Source organism: Boleophthalmus pectinirostris, unplaced genomic scaffold (genome assembly GCF_026225935.1).
Source record: "Boleophthalmus pectinirostris isolate CB_2022bp ecotype Guang Dong unplaced genomic scaffold, ASM2622593v1 HiC_scaffold_13, whole genome shotgun sequence".
Taxonomy (NCBI): domain Eukaryota; kingdom Metazoa; phylum Chordata; class Actinopteri; order Gobiiformes; family Gobiidae; genus Boleophthalmus; species Boleophthalmus pectinirostris.
In genome coordinates this window covers 29,306,963-29,328,265 of record NW_026571036.1, presented here as the reverse complement: position 1 = coordinate 29,328,265, position 21,303 = coordinate 29,306,963, and the positions used below count along the sequence as shown (strand labels likewise).

Genomic DNA, 21,303 nt, shown 5'->3' with positions numbered 1-21,303 from the left:
ATAAGCTAAACAATATAATAAGTTTATCTACTAGTGTTTATTAATACTTTACCAATCAGTAATGTTCAGCTGATGTCGACGCGGTGCTTGAGCTTCGTGCACCTCCAAGTCCTCGTCCGATTTCGGGTCCAACACATGCGGCTGAACGCGCTGTATCACCATGATGAATAAAAGTTTATTTCTACCACTATCAGGGTACGCCTGTCTCCCCCTCCCTCCCTGAGACGGGCGGAGGAAGGGCGGCTCACTCGTCGCCTACATCATGTTTGGAGGGCGGAGCCTGTGCTTTCTCAGGACGGGCGGGGGGAGGAGCAATAGTCGGCCTTTCATAGTTCCTGGTCTGTGACTGTCTCCAAGAAATCAGTAAGATTTCATAACTATTGTGTCATGGATGATCCAAAACCCAAATTGTGCTTGTTTATGTGCAGAAGATACAATGTGAAAAGAGTTATTTTGCATGAGATGGGCCCTTTAAAGGAAATAAATGCTGTTCTTTGTTCTCTGTGCGCTGGTATCAGTGGGTATCGGGTATCAGCAGATGCTTAAAACTGTAGTATCGGAATCTGAATTGAAAAAGCTGGATCAGTCCATCCCGGAGTTTGAAGTGTGGACCTGTTACCACTGTCCCACTTTAAATTTGAGAGAAGACTGAAATATGAACTGAAACTAACACAAGAATCCCATTTATTTCAGAGCAGGTTTGTAGACGTCTAAACTACAACCACAGTATGATGTTTCCGTAAAGAGCAGGATCGTTTACAGTATTTGCAAATTAATAACCGGAAACTGCAATAGTTCCCTTTCTGTAACTGTTCTTAAAATCATTGTCAGTATTTGATTTCACTTTGCTTCCCATTTCTGTGGTTTAGGCGCAGTTTGAGCAGAAGTAAGTCCAGTGAAAAAACAACAGCGATAGATGAAGGATTCAATGTTGTTACTCAAGAGTAAGAGTAAGTAAGTAAGAGTAAAGGTAAAGGTATCAAACAAAAACTATCTACTTGAATAAAGCTACTGAAGTACATGTTTTAAAATGTACTTTAAGAGTAAAAAAGTAAACATATTTTGTCGAGATTTTTAGAACAATTAAAGCATCAACTGTAGTGATTTTGATCAAGATTTAAGCTGATTTTAAGCGATTCAATAGATTTTTGAATTTTTCTAATTTTTCTTTTTTTGTGTATTTTGGGATGTTAACTCAAATAAAATGTGCTTAAAAAAATAAGCCATTTCAGCAGATCTCAACTCATAACGAAAAGTACTACTTCAGACCAGATCTAAAATGTAGTAGAGTAGAAAGTACTGATACCTTCTGTCAAATGCAGTAAAATAAAAGTAAAAAGTATCCACTGTCAAATTTCATTTAAAAGGTGCACTGTGTGACTTTCTGGGTGGAAGGTCCGTCACCATAGAGATATTGTTGCTTTTCCTGTTTTTCACAATATGATAGTAAACTTATTTCCATGGAGACAAGCAACAAGCCCATATACAGGTCAGGTTTGTGGAGAGGTGAGCCCACTTACAATAGAAAGCATATTTTTCAAGGTATTGTTTTATTGTAAATATCACCTATAAGCAAGTTTAATGCCATACTGTGGTACGTTCCAGCGAAAGCAAACTCCCGTGCGTATTTATGGACAAAACCAGGTGCTGGATTCTTATCAATAAAGTTGCACAGTGTACCTTTGAGTAGAGTGACCAGACGTCCCTTTTTACCCAGGACAGTCCCAGTTTTGAGCTCTGTGTCCCTTATACCAGCAGATTTATCCAAAACCAGTGATTTGTCCCAATTTTATACAAAAAAATGTGAAATTGTGACTATCCTGACTCACATTAGTGCTCAGTGCAGAACAATTTTCCTTCATTACACACTCGTTTTACAATTTTACTATTACCAACCAACCCAAACCGGGGATGTCCCAGTCTTTTATTTTGAAAATCTGGTCGCCCTACCTGTGAGTAAAGTACAGATACCTAAAAAGTGCACTTAACTATTGTACTTTTACTCTATTCTGTCTTCCACCACTGAAAACAATCTCGCATCACAAAGCCAACTGTATCTACGGCAGATCTTACACTATCCGTCTTCTGTGTTCTATTATGCAGGCTTTAATAACGTACAAACATTAGTGTAACATGTTTACTCCTTTTAATAAATTAGAATAATCTTCCTGTATGAGCCGTCATTAAAAAGCACTACACAGTATCCACTACGCAGAATATAAGAAATACTACACTCTATTCAAAGGTGCATTTTGTAACTTTTCTGGTGGAGGGTCCGTCACCTGCTTGTTTCTATGGAGATGTCATTACTATGCCTGGAATTTTCCACAGTATGACATGAAACAGCTCTACTTTACATTTATTCAATTACAGGTGGTTTTAAAGCTCAAAAATACTGACAAAAACAGACATTCTGACTGTGAGTGGGGACGACAATGGAAGATATTTTGTTCCATCAGATTTTTAATTTTAAATACAGTTGAATTAGATTTTTTTTTTTTTTTTAACTCTGAAAAAAGAATTGAATTATTTGTACTCTGAATTTTAGTTGCTGAAATTTTAAATATATTTAAATTCTAAATAAAAATGTCACCTTTTAAATATTCAGCACAGATATTTTCAAGCCCTCAAAGTTACAATTCAAAGTGTAAAATTTGCAGTCAAAAATTTCACAACAAAGACCCAAGATGCCAAGGCAAAAGCAATCGGTCATGTGAGTGAGAGACTGTTTCCTATTGGCCTTTTTCATCTGTGGGCGGGGCTTACATTTAAGAAATCAGAGATGAGGTTTTGATGAGGCTAATTCTGACCAATCAGAGTGGTTCACTACACCAGCTACTAAGTTAGATTGGATCACTTTGGATTGATTGCTTTTGCCTTCGCATCTTGCCTTCCTGCAAATTTTTTTCACTGTGAATTTGACCCTGCGTTCGATTACCCTTCCGAGTCGGTTTTCCGTGGAAGTTTCCTAGCGTCACATGCCCCTTTTCCTGGGACAGCGAGACCCGGTAGCCAGGCTGGTTCCACCTAGTGCCTCCGCTCAATTTCATTTCTCTCCAGCGACTAGGTCAGGAATAAGAATACACTAGACAGTTCACAAAAACCCCGGAATTGCAAGTTTGGACACCATCAGCGAAAAGTCATACATTCTGTGTTGTCAACGATTCCCGAGATCGAGGATTTAAAGCCAGAACAAAGAGAATGTTTGGTGAATTTTATCAAGGGGAAAGATGTTATTGGCCTTCTTCATATGGAATTTGGGAAAAGCTTAATATACCAGTTAGTCCTGTTAGTGGTGCATTACATATGTCATGACCAAATAGCAGTGATTGGTTAAATGATAAAAAGTATTCGCCTTCCTTCGAGCGAACGAATCCTAACACTGTGAGGTCAGACGTTTTCTCTTCGTCTGACCTCAGGCTAGTGACTCAGAATTTAGTGGTGGAAAAGGTAGACCAAACAAAGATTCCGAGTCAGAAGCCAGAATGGCTGCGCCCACTGTGACGTGTAAATATGAAGTGTTTTCATTGTGTTTGGACACTTTGGTGGTTTAAATGACAATTTCAGTCACTCGTATTACTGCAATAGTTTACTGCATCTGTATCACTGCCTGTGGGGATGGTAGTCAGTGTTGTGGTGACGCTCTCCGAGTCCGATATGCGAAATATAATAATACGCTTCAAGCTTGGACGTGACATCAAATCCGAGGTCCAAGTGGGAGTCGGATGATAATCGAACGCACTCTGAATTTTGACTGTTGAATTTGAGGACTTGAAAATATTTGTGCTGAATATTTAAAAGGTGACAATTTTATTTTGAATTTGACATATATTTAAAAAGTATACTTAAAATTTCAGCAACAAAAATTCAGAATACAAATAATTCAATTCATTTTTCAGAGTTAAAAAATTCAAAGTGAGAAATTCAGCGGTATTTAAAATTCAAAATATGATGGAACAAATTATCTTCAATAGTCGACACCACTCACAGTCGCAATGCCTGTTTTTCTGTTCTGTTTCTATTTATTTTAATTATTTTATATTTTTTTTTTACTTTAAACACTTTGAAAATGTACACTTAAAATTTCAGCAACTAAAATTCAGAATAGAAGTAATTCAAACATGTTTTTTCAAAGTGAGAAATTCAACGGCATTTAAAATTCTAAATCTGATGAAACAAATTATCTTCCATAGTCGCCTCTCCGCAGATCTGACCTGCAACTCACTTTGGCTTGGTCTCCGTGAAGATACAAAGATTTAATTCCATTTGACGGACCCTCCAGTAGAAAAGTTGCACAACGGACCTTTAAATGTCCTGTATTAATGTATGTAGATTTGACACTATCCGTCTTCTGTGTTCTATTACGTAAGCTTTAAGAACCGCGCGAACATTGGCGTAGCATGTTTGCCCCTTTTAATAAATGACAGTCAGCTCCCTGTAATCATAGAAACAATGGCGTTTACAGCAATAGGACGTAAATGTGATTAAATTATGCTGATAGATGGAGCTAGTTTGGCTTCTTGGCATTAGAACATCACAGCAGACGGTCGTCCTCTCCACACGCTGCTGTATTTCTCTAAATGTAATTACACAATCGCGCCTCAGATCTGCCCCATTACAGCACAAATAACAGGGTTTCATTATAGTGCCGCGTGCAGAGACAGTTTTCTGTTGGATTCATTTGATCAAGCAACAGGTGGGAAAATGGCTGAAGCCCAATTTTCTGTTTGAAGTGTTTTATACGGCTACAGTACACTGTTTTCTGATCTGTGTTATAATGATGTTACCTCATCAAAAACATACCTGGAGTCTTTTCTAAAACTGAAAACACTCTGTTCCACCTTGTGATGTCACGTGGTAATACAGGAATTGCTCCACTGTGTCTTAAAACTCCATACACCTTCACTGCACTCATTGATTTCAGTGATCGGATGATTTCCTGGATAGGGGTGTGCAAAAATATTGAAATATCGATATATTGTATCATTTAATGCGATGATACAGTAGGGCCCAGTCAAGCAGAAGTAAACAGCAAGGCCAAAAATTCAGGTTAATGCATCTGATATAAAAATGTATTGAACAGATACATATGTACTCTAGTTTATGAAACTGTTGACCTTTTTTCTGTACCATTTTTGGTTCTAAAGTTCCATACGTTTTAAACAGACCATGTATGAAACATGGAACAAAAATTCTCCCAAATTTCCCAAATTTCAAAGACCTGCAAATCATGTAAATAAATGGATGTATTTCATCATATCTTGTGTTATTCCATCTTTGAACTGTTGATGAAGGTACATGATTTAAAAAAATGATAAAAATTTGCTTGGAAGGACTGACATATTTTATAGAAATAGTTTCCTTTCATTTTGAAGTAATATTAAAGTATTCAGAAGAAAAAAGCGACAAATGATGTAAAATCATGCACCTTCTACTTGTTTGTACAATTTTCCCTCCGTATTTTCCCTCCGTTACCATGACCTTTCTTAATAAAAAATCTCATGACTCAAAAAGTAAGAGGTTTTTCAACCTAATCTTGTACCATATGGTAGAAAACTATATGAAGCAAATATTCAAACCAGTTTGTTAAGGATATGGAAGTGAGAACCAAGAGTTATCACTGTTTGGATTTATTGCCCAATAAGTGCTGCATATTTCATTCCCTCCGTTACCGACATGAGTTTTTTAATTTTTTGTCAACAACTTGAAAGAATATCACAGGTTTAACTTGACCCTGTTGGAGTGTAACTCTTTCCTACATTCTGATACTTTACTTATTTCAATAGTCCCTCTAGTTTCTGAATAAGAGACATTTGAATGTCAAAAATCTGCCCCTGTTTCCCTCCGTTACAGTTTGACTGGACCCAGTATCGATATCAGGGACTGCTGTATCGATATATCGTCAAGAGTATTTTTTTGGTTTATTTTACTAAATTATTTTGTTACAGCGCTACAGTTTTGCTGCTTGTTCAGAGGAAGGAAACTCATTTATACAACACATTTGACATTTTTTGCTATTTTGGTGCTTAAAATTAGTGTATTTTAAATGAACTTTGCACAAGAAGTGGTTTAAAATACTTTTACTATCACAGCCATGATTTAGACTTATTTTTGAATGAACCATACTGAATCAGTTTGAAATATATTGTATTGAATCATATCGAATCAAAAGTGCACTGTATGTATCGTATCGTGGCCCATGTATCAACGTATGTATTGTATCAGCAAATTCTGAATGATACCCAGCCCTATTCCTGGAATCTCTACTGAACAAAACGTACAAGGAGCTGTTCACTTGAAAACTATCACTAAATGGAACAGAGCATTTTGAGCTTGGGAGATGTAAACAGACTATAATATTGCAGGTCTGATTTTGAGGAGGTAACAACATTAGAACATGGTTAAAGATCTCAAGATTATAGCAAAATATGGGATTATAAAGGATTATTATCAAATTTAAGCATGATTCTATCTTTAAAAAATGATTCCATCAGCTAAATATTGATATTTCTTGTGCTTAAAATGTGTATGTGTAACTTTTGCAAGAGTATTCTAGCTGCTAGTTTCCATGGAGAAGTTGGTACTTTGCCTGGAATGCTCCACAGTTTTTAATCAATCATGTGTTTCTATTGCGCTGAAATATAATATAATATATATATGTTATTTTAAAAGTGAGTTGGGTCACCTCTCCACAGATCTGACCTGTACCTTGGGCTGATGGTGTTGCCTGCTTGTCCCACGGAGATACAAATTGTGGAACACTGAAGGAAAGTAAAAACTCCATGGAGACGAGCAATTTTCAGACTCTCCACCAGGAAAGTCGCGTAGTTCAGCTTTAAAACTGAAAAGCTGAAGTTCTATTTGTATAAAGCTATACCCAGTTGGAGCCATTGTCAAACCTAATAACTTTCTGGTTGAGGTTAATTTGAGCGACACCTATGATCAGAAATCTGCTGAAGATGCACGGATTTTAAAATTTCAGTTCAAATACCTTCAACATAATACAGTCTCTTTTCAAAATAAACAAAATGAAGTAAGTCGGAAGATACTCACAGGAGCTGATGATATCTGAGGGGAGGGGGGCTTCAGGAGGACAGCTCTTTACCGCTCTGAAAAAACAGAAAAAACACACAACATTTGGATTTTAGTATTTTGTTGGTGACATTGAAAACAGAGATTAAAAAAAAATAGCCTCACACTGACTACAGGATGAATCACTGTACAGGTTTGCAGATTCATTGAAAGGTAAATAGTTGAATTCTCTTTTACTAATCTCGTTGTGTCCTTGGGTAAGACCATAGACAAGGGGATGCAATTATTTTTTCTACAGAGCTACACGAGAAACAGAAAATACTGTGGAGAGCTGGGCCAAAATGCTTAACTCAGTTCTGCATAATATGAATTGTATTTCTTTATAAAAATCAGTAAATACAGTGGCACTGTTATGACAGACAAGGCAAGTGTATTTGTACAGCACAACTCGTACACAAAGTAATTCAAAGTGCTTTACAGAATAAGTAGAAAAATGTGCCAGTTGTCAGGAGTATCTTGCAAACTGGAGAATAAATATTGAAGATAATTTGGTGCATTAAAGTTTGAATTTTAAATACAGCTGAATTTCTCACGTTGAATTTTTTAACTCTGAAAAAAGATGTTTGAATTCATTTTATTCTGAATTTTAGTTGCTGAAATTTGAAGTGTACTTTTTCAATAGGTTAATAATAACTTGGCCTGGTTTGGTCTCCATGACGATAGAAAGGTTTAAAGCCATACTGTGAAACATTTCCAACAAAGCAACAAACAAAATCTCCGAAGTGAAAAGCATTTGACGAACCCTCCACCAGAAAAGTTACACAACGCACCAAACTAAACACAAAACTGTATTATTTTTAAAGCAATTTTGAGCAACATCGACAGGCGAATGTTTTTCTACTTCGCTGCCACTGTATTTTCGAGTCTAAATGTCCTCTCTTATTGTACAGTGAAAAATAACGCCGCTTTCCCCTTCAGAGAAAGCACAGTGAGTTTCGAACGCCCCATGACTCAGCCTTTTCACGGCAGCATACAGTAAAACCATGTAGACTGGTGATGCCTTCGGGTAAAAAAACGAAAACACAACGCTCCTATGACAGTCAACAACCGGCTGTAACACGACTCCTCACTGTTCCCGTTTAGTGGGGCAGAGATGTCGTTTTAACGCTGATTTTGAACGGTGCTTTCCCATAATAAGGACCGGCGTTCATTGGTGAGTGATTGGAAACATCTACTTCTACATCCAGAGAAGTTTACAAGTTTTATTTACATGTAAAATAACAAAATCTGATCGTAATCTCATTTCAAGATAATTTAAAGGTTCTATTTTTACACACTAATTGACTCTTGTGAGCTTTAAGTTGTGTTAGAATGTTGTTACCTCCTCAAAAACAGACCTGGAGTTGTGTTTTGTTTCATTCACACATATTTGAGTAATCCTGGTTTATTAGTTTAAGATCAAAATGCTCTGTTCCTCCTTGTGATGTCATGCAGTGGTAGTTTTCAAGTTAACAGCTCCTTTTACCTTTAGTTCAGTAGAGATTGGCAATTCTAGGGCTGAAATTATCCAAATGATTCTAGTGAAGATGTATGGAGTTTAAAAACACAGTGGAGCAGGACCCATATTACACTAATTTCTGTGTTCTAATGTAGTTTCCTTATCAAAAAACAGACCTGGGGTTGTGGTTTGTTTCATTCACACATGTTTAACACACAAACCCTGCGTATTTAGTTACTGTATTTTTTGGACTACAAGTCACACTTTTTTTCATGGTTTGGGTGGTTCTGCGACTTATATATTCAAATGTTCACACTGACGGCCAACAGAGGCTCTAGTCTTAATCGATGGTCGGAAGAATTAATGATCGATTATCGATTAATCATTAACGTTTTTATATTAAAATGATCATCATTATTATTACTATCTGCACTACTAATCTGCATAAATAAATTCAACTTTACGACATATAAACCGTAACGACTCTAGAGCCACATCAGCCCGTTTGACATTAGAATGTGTTTAATTCAGTTTTGTTGCGCAACTCTCACAGAAACAAAACTTAAAACCTGCATCGCTAATTTGCATAAACTCAGCGAAGATAAAACTCCAGCTCTTGTGTCGCTGATGCGGTTCAACTTCTGTCGGATTAAAAGACATGACTCAGGTGAATACAGGTTAGTGTGACCAGATTTGTGTTTGTCAAAACCAGGACACTGTACGGGGGGAGGGAGGTGGGGACTCGTCATCGATATTGCGCGACTCTCACCTGGTAAAACTTTTTCCCACTGGACACAGAAACATATGTGCTGCTTTATACACTGTGCACATGGACTCACACTTGTCCCGACCGAAACAGAAAGTGTGGAATTTCTTGGACAAGTCATTCGTTAAATACACATTTGTGCTTCAGTACGTTTTCAGATTGACCGACTGTTTGTGTCTCGCTCCTTCTGAGTGCAGAGAGACACATGTACAGACCTGTTTGGTCACACTACACACAGCAACCTACACTCAGTTTGTCGATTAAAATTAACGTAATCGATGAAATTCTTAATGATCAATTATCGATTAATCGATTAATCATGGCCATCCCTATCCTGTACCACTGTCACTTCATTCTACTGCGAATGTCTTCTGCAGAAAGAGCCACTGTCCTGTCTGTGTCATGACAGTCGATTGCAACATTACTTTTGTACCACTGAAAATTTTAAATTTAAACTAACTTATAAAGACAACTGAAACCATCCTGTGAAGATTCAGAAAGGCCGGAATAATTCTAATTGGAACTGATGCTGAGTCTGACGACAGCTGCCTGAAGAGGAAACAGAGCTCCATTTACCTCCGGAGGTCCTGGTGTTGCTCAGAAGTGACACAGAGGATGAAGAATTGAATGGATTTAGTGATTTGGAGTGAGATGGAGAGTTTGGTAAACTTGTTCTGTTCTGTTGTTTATGTTATAGTTTATCTGAAGAACTGTTGGTTCCTGGTGTCTGATTTTAGAAAATACATTTCCCCCCAAAAAGTGCCACTTATAGTCCGTTGCAACTTATATATGTTTTTCTTCTTCATTACACATTTTTTGGCTGGTGCAACTTACACTCCGGAGCGACTTGTAGGCGAGTTTCATTGTTGACAAAAGCGTGCGTTGCATGCTGGGAATTATTTTGGTTGGTGGCAAGAAACACTAATTCAACATGACGGACGGAGTGAGAAAGCACGTAAAGGGTATTGATCCCGGTTATTTATCCACTCTAACGGCAGAGGACCCAAGACCATTTGACCAGAAATTGGTCATAAGCATCGATGGAGCCAAATCACCCTTTTCAACCCCGACAAAAGCCTGGACCAAACCAAATTTCCGGTCAGAATTGCCAACTACCTGGACAAATATTCACTTTGGGGATGATATCCACAATGACTTGGTGGAAACTCCTGGGCCATTCACAGCAGAAAAGATGAAAACCTCCAAGAGTCTCGATGTGTTGTTGAACTTGTTGGAGTCCACGGTTTGTTAGGATCTTCTACGTTTGCTCTGCGGATGTTTGAAAGTCGTTTAATTCACCGTTAGTGGTTCTTTTCACTCAGAATATGAAAAAGACATTTTCCTTCTTCCGTGCTTCTATTTGTGCATCTGATAATGCAGCAGGAATTTACCATTATCTGGGGATAAATACGTGAGGTTACGTCAGCTGAAACTCGCCTATAGTCCGAACAGAAAACACTCTGTTCGACCTTGTGATGCCATGTGGTAGAAAATGTTCCACTATGTTTTTAAATTTCATACACCTTCATATGAATCATTTGGATCATTTCAGACCTGGAACTGCCAATCTCTACTGAACAAAATTTTTTACTGGGAAACTATCACTTCATGACATCACAAGGTGGAACAGAGCATTTTGAACTTTGAGGATGCAGACAGCGTAATAATCCTGGGTTACTCAAACATGTGTGAATGAAACAAAACACAAATCCAGTATGTTTTTGACATGACTTAAAGCTCAAAAGAATCCATTTGGTGTCCTACGGAAGCTTTAAAAGTTTGATTTATAATGTGGTTTTCCTTTTACTTCTCATGTACAGGAAGATTTGCCGACATTTCCTGGTTAGACGTTTGCCTGTCTTCACCTTGTCATCACTCCCCCATCCCCGCGCTGATAAAACTCCTTTATACAGCTCCAGAGCCGAGTAAACTCCGACTGATAAAGTGAAGGTTCAAACAGGGAGGACCACAGTCAGACTTTTCTTATTTACCTTTGGGACTATCTGGTTTTATTAATGCGGGTTTTAAAAGCTCCGGGAAAAGTACATTTGTTCCATTTTAAGAGCATTTGCCAAATAAGTGAATGTTTAGAGTTTAAACCAAGGAGATATATAACTGCTCATTTGTAAGAAGTCCATATTCTTAAACAGCTTGAGCCTGTGTTTCTCTATGAGTCCAGATAACACCGCGCCATGATTAAACACATAAATCTATCTTTTAAGTAGATTTGAATTGAATTTTTGTTTGCACAGCTGTTCAAGACAGAGCTACTGGAACAGAAAACCACATAACACTTAATCACAGTAATTTGGTATAACTTCAATTTCATTTAAGGCTGCAGCTAAAGATTATTTTAGTCGTCGACAAGCTGTTTCTACTGTACACTTTTTAAAGCTTCTATATTATACAAAATTGACTCTTGTGAGCTTTAAGTCGTATTAGAATGTTGTTAACTTCTCAAAAACAGACCTAGAATTGTGTTTTATTTCATTCACACATGTTAAGTAATCCTGCATTATTAGTCTGTCTATATCTCCAAAGCTCAAAATGCTCTGTTCCAACTTGTGATGTCATGAAGAAGAAGTTTTCAAGTTAACAGCTCCTTTTTTTTACCTTTAGTTCAGTAGAGATTGGAAATTCCAGGACTGAAATTATCCAAATGACTCTTGTGAAGTTGTATGGAGTTTAAAAACACAGTGGAGCACTTCCTGTATTACCACATGACATCACAAGGTGGAACAGAGTGTTGTCCATCTGAGAGAAGAACTCGGCCTAAATATGCAGGATCTGTGTGTTAAACGTGTGAATGAAACAAAACACAACACCAGGTTTTGATGAGAAGACAACATTATAACATAGATCTTAAAACAGTGTAATATGGGCCCTGCTCCACTGTGTTTTTAAACTCCATACACCTTCACTAGAATCATTTGGATCATTTCGACCACAGAATTCCTAGTCTCTACTGAACAATTAAACAGTTAATGAAAAATTATATTTTGCATGCATGGTATGTAATTTCTTTTGCTATATGTAAACATTTATAAAGTTCAGTGATCAGTGAACATAAGCAACCACATCATTTTTGAAACTATGTAACGAACAGGGGTGGGTTAATATTAGGGATGTAACAATAACCGAAATATCATGATATCGTATTGTTAAAGTTCTCACAATAATATTGTGGACCAACACAATATATCGAATTACAAGTCTCTTTGCTTAAATGAAGAGTTATGGTGCAGCAATAATAAAAAAATATACAGAGGGAACTACATAGACCATGATCCTTTGCTCCATTTCAGTGCAGACTACAAGAAAAAATAACAGTTCTAATCACTTCTAAGTCTTAGTTTTTTGGATTAAGTCTTGCCAAGGCATTTTAAGAGGAAAAAGTCGAATATTCACAGTTTTGCCTCCACAAAATATCGCAATAAATATCGTACCGTGAGATGTAAATCGTGAAAATATCGTACAGAGAGATTTGGATATTGTTACATTCCTAATCTTGAGCCTCCCAACCATATCGTGAGCTTTCCCACGATATCACAATAAATATCGTTCCTTGAGGTTCATACCGTGACGATATCGTATCGTGAGACTTGGATATCGTTACACCCCTAGTTATTATAAGTTTTTCTTCTTCCCACTCCTTTTCTAGAAATGTACTTTTCTGTTGTTTACAATGTTTAAGTAGTATGAGTATTGTTTCTCTTCTTGGCACAAACTCGAAATATAAATGAATCAATCAATCAATCAAAACAAAAGGTAAAAAAAAAAAAAACAGCTGGTAACTTGAAAACTACTACTATGACATCACAAGGTGTATTAAACGTGTAAATAAAACCTTGATTTAAACCATAAACATTCAGTTATTTGGCAAATGCCCTTAAAATGGAACAAATGTACTTTTCACTAGAATCATTTGGATCATTTCAGCTCTGGAATTGCCGATCTCTACTGAACTAAAAGTAAAAAAGTAGCTGCTGACTTGAAAACTACCTCTTCATTGCATCACACGATCGAACAGAACATTTTGAGGCTTGGAGATGTAGACCGACTAATAAACAAAGGATTACTCAAACGTGTGTGACTGAAACAACTCCAGGTTTGATTCTGATGAGGTAACAGCATTATAACACGTCCAAAAGTTCACAAGAGTCAATTCCGCGTACTATAGGACCTTTAAACCGCAGGCTTCCACCATCAGGGCTCTGGAGCGGCGAGTTTAATCCAATCAGAACACAATAGTACAAATTGAACAAACTCCATATCTCAGCTGGAGGAAACAACTCAGATGAGAAACAGCAAGAGGCAGAATACAGGGAATTAGAAACAACACATGAGACTTTCAGATTATAGAAAGAAAACTGTTCCTATAGTGATTATGTTTTGCTTTGAGAATCCATGTTAGATTAAGATACTATACAGCAGTAAATAAAGTGCTCTACATGCAGTGTTGGGAAGGTGACTTTTAAAATGTAATCCCCTACAGATTACAGATTACATACACCAAAATGTAGTTTGTAACAGAATCCATTAAATTACTGAAGGTGAGTAACGTAATCTGAATACTTTGGATTACTTGATTTGCTGTAGAGAAGTTTTAGTCCTGGTTTAGTCCTGGTTTTAGTCCTGGTTTTAGACCTGGTTTAGACCTGGTTTAGACCTGGTTTAGACCTGGAGTTTAGACCTGGTTTAGACCTGGTTAGACCTGGAGTTAGACCTGACCTGGTTTAGACCTGGACCTGGTTTAGACCTGGTTTTAGACCTGGTTTTTAGACCTGGTTTTAGACCTGGTTTTAGACCTAGACCTGGTTTAGACCTGGTTTAGACCTGGTTTTAGACCTGGTTTAGACCTGGTTTAGACCTGGAGTTTTAGACCTGGAGTTTAGACCTGGAGTTTTAGACCTGGTTTTAGACCTGGTTTTAGACCTGGTTTTAGACCTGGTTTTAGACCTGGTTTTAGACCTGGTTTTAGACCTGGTTTTAGACCTGGTTTTAGACCTGGTTTTAGACCTGGTTTTAGACCTGGTTTAGACCTGGTTTTAGACCTGGTTTTAGACCTGGTTTTAGACCTGGTTTTAGACCTGGTATAGTGTCTGGCAATGAGTGGAATCACGGGGAAAAAAAGGGGGGATATAGCCCAAAATGTAAAAACAGGAAAATACCACCTTGTAATGCATTTATTTCAACAAAGTAACTGTAATCCAATTACTACTCACTGAAACAGTAACTGTAACTGAATACAGTTACTCATAATTTGTACTCTGATTACGTAACTCCGGTACATGTAATCTGTTACTCCCCAACACTGTCTACATGATCCTGGTGTTTTTATTTTGGTATTTTGTCTGTAAATAAATGACTATTTCCAGCCTTGATGAGCTTCATTTGACTGGAGTCCAACTGCAATAGAATAGACACAGTTAGAGAATCGCAAAGGCAGACATTTTCAAAGTACTATAATCATTTCCTCCACAAACAACGAAATAGTTGGTCTTATTGTGCACACAAACTGTTACCCTGTACTTTAGATCTGTACAAACATGTCAGTCAGACTTCTGTCAATGATTCTAGTCGTGTTTAAAATGTGGAAAAGAGAAACATACACTGGAAATTTTTTAGTCCTGGTTTAGTCCTGGATTAAACCTGCTTTAGACCTAGTTTAGTCCTGGTTTAGTCCTGCTTTAGTCCTGATTTAGATCTGGGTTTAGTACTGGTTTAGTCTTGGTTCAGTCTTGGTTTAGTCCTTTTTTGTCCTGGTCTAGTCCTGGTTTTAACTTGATTTAGGCTGGTTTAGTCCTGGTTTAGTCCCAGTTTAGTTTTGGTTTAGTCCTGGTTTAGTTCTGGTTTAATCTTGGTTCAGTCCTGGCTTAGTCCTGGGTTATTTCTGGTTCAGTCCTGCTTTATTCTTGGTCTAGATCTAGTTCAGTTCTGGTTTAGATCTGGCTCAGTCCTAGTTTAGTTGTTGTTTGGATCTAGTTCAGTCCTGTTTTAGTCTTGGTCTAGATCTAGTTCAGTCCTGTTTTAGTCTTGGTCTAGATCTAGTTCAGTCCTGTTTTAGTCTTGGTCTAGATCTAGTTCAGTCCTGGTTTAGTCCTGGTTTACTTCTGGTTTAATCTTGCTTCAGTCCTGGTTTAGTCTTAGAAAATGTAGACGATAAACAATAATATTAAAACCAACCGAGCAAGCAAAATTAGCCCCCAAAAGATTCTAAATCTACAACACTGTCAAAACAACTGCAAAAAATAAAACAAATAACAGAATGAAATGTTAGTTTGCATCTATAATGAGTCATAGAAGTTTATAATCCAACTCTCTACAGCTCAAATCGGATCAGAAAAGAGAAAAATCACAAAGGTTTTCCCACTAGTGCAAATAAAAAAGTACCATGATAAATATTACCTCCCAAAATGAATGTTCCATCTGTTATGTATTGAAGTATTAATTGTGACAGACGTACGTAATCCCTGATGTCACGTTATAATTTGAAACCAATTCGTCGTGTTAAACAGGACCGAGTACAGCTGTAATCAAATGTAAAATTGCTCTTCCACATTACGCCTAAATGCACCTGTTCTTCTGACTGAAAAGGTTGGGTATATTTTCGGAGGCGGCTATTTCAGGAGCCATCCAGCGGTGCGGTATAATTCCTGTGATTGAGCCACAGGTACAGGGAGCTGGTAATCTGGCCCCCGGCTGCACGGGGATTTATAGGCGGTGAACGGTGTCGCCCCGAACAGGCAGCCAATGGGAGGTGGACGTGGGGGGCGGGGGGAGGGCGCGAGGGGATGGGGGTGGGGGTTGCCCAGGGGAATATAATGAACACGCAGCACCCACTGGGACGATGACAGGAGAGGGCGGGGGGTGACATTAGCTTGGTGCGACCTGAAATTGCCTCCACTGAGTTGCAAAGGCTGCACTAGCACAAGACTCTAATGATAAAGCATTGTATGAACAGCAAGTTTACATTTACAATTTCACTCATGACTTACTGTATACATAAGAGATAAAATATAAATTAAAACAAACTAAATGTAATGCATAATTCATTCATTCCAAAGCTCCATATTTTTCAAAACATAACACTTTATACTCTTTTTTTAAAGGCTTCTACAGTGATAGACTTTATTAGAATCATCACTCAGATTGTTTCATATACTGTATTTTTCAGACTATAAGTCACACTCTTATTCATGGTTTGGTTGGTCCTGTGACTTACACTCAAGTACAACTTATATAATATCATGTTAATATATTAAAATTTTCACACTGACAGCTGTGAGAGGCTCTAGTCTTGTGTCAGTATCTGTTCCTCCTGTACCACTGTCACTTGGTTCTACTGCGCATGTCTCCTGCAGAAAGAGCCTCTGTTCTGTCTGTATCATGTCAGTCGATCGCACCATTACTTCTGTACAACTGAAAATTTAACATGTAAACAAACTTATAAAGACGAGTGAGAAGACTGAACACAAATGCCCCCAAAAAGAAAATCATATTTTGCAGATTACAAGCTGCAAGTTGTGAAATTCGCAACCGAAAACAGAAATCGAGCAGCAGAAGGAAAGTTTGGAGTAAGCGAGAAACTTGTGACACCAGGAGGGTGTGCCATGCAACTTTCCTGGAAGTCACTGGATGGACTTCAGTGACACTGAAACCATCCTGCTTGGATTCAGAAAGACCAGAATAATTCCACCTGGAACTGATGCTGAGTCTGACGACAGCTACACAGAAGAGGAAGCAGCGGTCAGTTTACCTCCAGAGGTCACAGAGTTGTTCAGAAGTGACACAGAGGATGAAGAATTGAATGGATTTAGTGATTTGGAGTGAGATGGAGAGTTTGGTAAACTTGTCCTGTTCTGTTGTTTATGTTATAGTTTAATCTGAAGAACTGTTCATATGTGACATTAACAGTCTGTTGGTTCCTGGTCCCTGATTTTATAAAATAAATTTCCCCCAAAAAGTGAGACTTATACTCTGGTGCGACTTAAAAATGTTTTTTTCTTCTTCATTACGCATTTTTTGGCTGATGTGACTTATAGTCCGGAGCGTTCTACTATTATTGTAAAACTATTATTCATAAATAAATAATGGTTTAAGTTTTATGTTTCATCAAACTGTATCCTATCTAAGACTTGCCATGGCTATAATCTATAATCTATAATTTATTTTCTGTGACCGCTAAAATTAGTAGCTCTCTGGAATTTTTGTTTTGTAAAGGTAGCTCACCTGAGGAAAAAGGTTGGAGACGCCTGATAACTGTAGAGTGAGTTAATACGAACATTTTAAGACTAAAATGCTGAGTCTGACAGCAGCAGTTACAGAGATAGAGGTGAAGTTTTTTCAATAGAAAGTGAATTGGACCCAGAGTTGATGGAGCCGGATTGCGCTCATGCTCACTTTAAATCAACTGGATGTTAGTACTGAAACTAGAAATCTAAATGAGAACAAAAACATACGATGACAGACAACTCAGCCATCGTGTCCAGTGTTTTTGTAATTTAGAATCCTCATTCATTCTTACCAGTAAAATAAATGTTTGACTTGATATACAGATCATATAAAAAAAAAAAAAAAGTATTAAAAAAAAAAAAAAAATCGGTTCCTTTAACAAAAACTACTGTACAAAATAAGAGCCCCTTCCCGTAAACTGCAGTGTCCGTTTACTGGACAAATATCATCAGTGACATGTTTCCCATTAGTGTGTGATTCCCGACAGGAGCGCACCTGTCACTGTAATGAACGGCTCCTCTTTCACCAGCTATTTACCACCTCCACCCGCCGCCTCCAGTCTCATTATTAAAAGAACATCAACAAGTCCCAGAGCGGAGAGAGAGAGAGAGACAAAACCCCGCCCACTCAGCTCCGAAACTCCTCCCACTCAAGTAAACCCGCCCCCTGGGAAAACTCCGCCCCTTGTTTATCACAGCGGACTCCCATAATGCCGCATGGTTTCTGCAGAGGTCAAACAAGGGTCGTAAGCGTCAAGTGATGTTTGAGCACTGTAAAAAATGTCCATTGGTGAAAAAGTTTGAATTTAGGTCAGATTCATGTAGAGTGAACTCAAAAAAAAAAACACGGAGATTTTACTTGTTTGAATACACTCATATTTTTGTTATTTCAACTGATTTTTTTTCCCCCCAGTTGCTAGAAATGACTCTAAATAAAATAGTACAATCTTGGGCAAAGCTAAAGTTGGATCTGGGGTATTGCTATAGTCAAATGTATGGTCATGTACATAAGAAAGTAATGCTACAAGGCCAAGTTACAAGTAGGATCTGTGGAAAGGCGAGCCCACTGAATGAATGCAAGATAGACACTTTCAAGCTTTTCCAGGCAAAGCAATAACATCTTGAGTGTTCTGATTGATAGAGCTAGACATGATTGACGCTGAAGAATGTCAGAATAGTTCCAAGTGACAACAGTTACAAAACTCAGGTGAAGAAAAAAAAAGGTAGAGCGCTTCACTTGATCATAAAGGAGTAAAAAAGAGCAGTACAGGTGCTCTACAAGGGTTCAGAAAATAGTCTTTAAACAGAAAGTTGCCCTTACTGGAAAATGTAAACGTGGGCAAGGTACAAACGAGGCACTCCAGATGAATTTATTAAAAGTCCTTTATTACATGAAGGGACGCCAATGTGTTTAGACCAGCAAGATGGTCAGGGCAAAGTGGCGCCACTTTTCCCTGATGAAGTAAGGGTAACTTTCCGTTTAAAGTTACAAAACTCATTTGGATAATTTTTTTTTACCACATGCTGTTTGTGTTTAGAGGAAATAATTTTTTTCAGTCTCTGCTCTGGTATTGGTGCACATTAGGGATCAGCAGATACAGTAGATCTGTGCAGAGGATGGCCCACTGACTGTAGGTGTGCATGTTTTTAGAATTCTTTCTATCTATCTATCTATCTATCTATCTATCTATCTATCCATCTACCTATCTACCTATCCATCTATCCATCCATCCACCCATGGCAAGGCAAGGCAAGGCAAGTTTATTTGTATAGCACAATTCGTACGCAAAGTAATTCAAAGTGCTTTACAGAATAAGAAATACATTAAAATCATAATAAAAACAAATCAAAACATAAATAATCATGAAGATTAAAATTAAAAAAAGAGAGACAAATTGGAGAGAAGAGTGCGGAATGAAAACCTTTCAGTTATTTGCACAGTTAAACAGAAATGTTTTGAGTCTGGATTTAAACAGCGTCACAGAAGAGTCTGTCTCACATGTTCAGACTGTTCCAGGTTTTAGCTGCATGAACCTGAAACTCTGACTCCCCTTGTTTAGTCGTGACTCTGGGCACCAGCAGGAGGCCGGTCCCTGAGCTCCTCAGAGTGTGAGATGGTTCATATGACACTAACATGTCACAGATGGACTTTGGTGCTCGACCATGGAGACACTTGTACAAGCAGAGCTGCTTTAAAGTCTATTCTCTGAGGCACAGGAGCCAGTGCAGAGACCTGAGCACAGGACTTATGTGCCCACCCATCATCCATCCATCCATCAATCCATCTACCCACCCATCTATCCATCTATCCATCCATCTACCCACCCATCTATCTACCATCTACCCATCTATCCATCTATCCATCTACCCATCCATCTACCCATCTACCCATCCATCTACCCATCCATCTACCCATCCATCTACCCATACCCATCTATCCATTTATCCATCCATCCATCTGTAGATTATTGTAATGTATGGACAGTAACTGAGTTTGTAGTCATTTAAAACCATTTTACTTTTGTAAAATAATCCAAATTGGCCCCACAAAATAAATATTGGTTCAAAATATCAACCAGGCCTATTGACCATCCTCTGACCTGAACTCTATCAAACTATGACATTAGTCAGTGTAAGTGTTGATATTTTGGCCGTGTGTTTGTTGACGTCCGTTTAAAAGGGTGAGGGTCAGCGAGAGGGAAAACCCTGAAGGAACGACTCTGTGAACTCTCAGACATGAAACACCACTCACACTGAAACAAGAGAGAGTGAAAAGAGACCGGAGACAAAAGGAGAGGAGGGCTCCCGAGAGAGAGAGAGAGAGAGAGAGAGAGAGAGAGAGAGAGAGAGAGAGAGAGAGAGAGAAAGAGAGAGAGAGAGAGAGAGAGAGAGAGAGAGAGAGAAGCATGATGGAGGTGAGAGAGAGGAAGAGAGAGAAGCATGATGGAGGTGAGAGAGAGGGAGAGAGAGAAGCAAGAAGGTGAGAGAGAGGGAGAGAGAGAAGCAAGGAGGTGAGAGAGAAACAAGGAGGTGAGAGAGAGGGAGAGAGAGAAGCAAGGAGGTGAGAGAGAGGGAGAGAGAGAAGCAAGGAGGTGAGAGAGAAGCAAGGAGGTGAGAGAGAGGGAGAGAGAGAAGCAAGGAGGTGAGAGAGGGAGAGAGAGAAGCAAGGAGGAGAGAGAGAAGCAAGGAGGTGAGAGAGAGGGAGAGAGAGAAGCAAGGAGGTGAGAGAGGGAGAGAGAGAAGAGAGAAGAGAAGCAAGGAGGTGAGAGAGAGAGAGAGAGAGAGAAGCAAGGAGGTGAGAGAGAGGGAGAGAGAGAAGCAAGGAGGTGAGAGAGAGGGAGAGAGAAGAGAGGAAGAGAGAAGAGAGAGAAGCAAGAAAGAGAGAGAGAGAGAAGCAAGGAGGTGAGAGAGAGGAAGAGAGAGAAGAAAGGAGGTGAGAGAGAGGAAGAGAGAGAAGAAAGAAGGTGAGAGAGGAAGAGAGAGAAGAAGCAAGGCGGTGAAAGAGGGAGAGAGGGGGGGAAAGAGAGAGAGAAGCAAGAAGGAGGTGAGAGAGAGGGAGAGAGAGAAGCAAGAAGATGAGAGGGGGGGGATGGAAAGAGAGAGAAAGAGAGAGAGTAGAGAGATGTGGAGAAAGAATAAAAGAGGGAAGGAGAGCGGGGGCAGAGTGAAGAAATGATTTCAGAGAGAGGGGGGAAGGAGTGAAAGAGAGTGAGGGAGGGGAGGGGGGGTATGTTCAAAAGAGAGAGAGGAAGGGATGGAGAGAAAAGGGGTAT

At 38.6% G+C, this 21,303-nt stretch overlaps 1 protein-coding gene across 1 annotated transcript in view; it reads right to left on the bottom strand.

Moving 5' to 3' along the window:
- Positions 1–21,303, bottom strand: part of LOC110168276 (1-phosphatidylinositol 4,5-bisphosphate phosphodiesterase beta-4) — a 222,765-nt gene that overhangs the window by 148,639 nt on the left and 52,823 nt on the right. Inside the window, exon 4 of the mRNA XM_055149678.1 lies at positions 7,054–7,109. The gene's annotated coding sequence lies outside the window, so the exon portion shown is untranslated. The remainder of the gene's footprint in view (positions 1–7,053; positions 7,110–21,303) is intronic.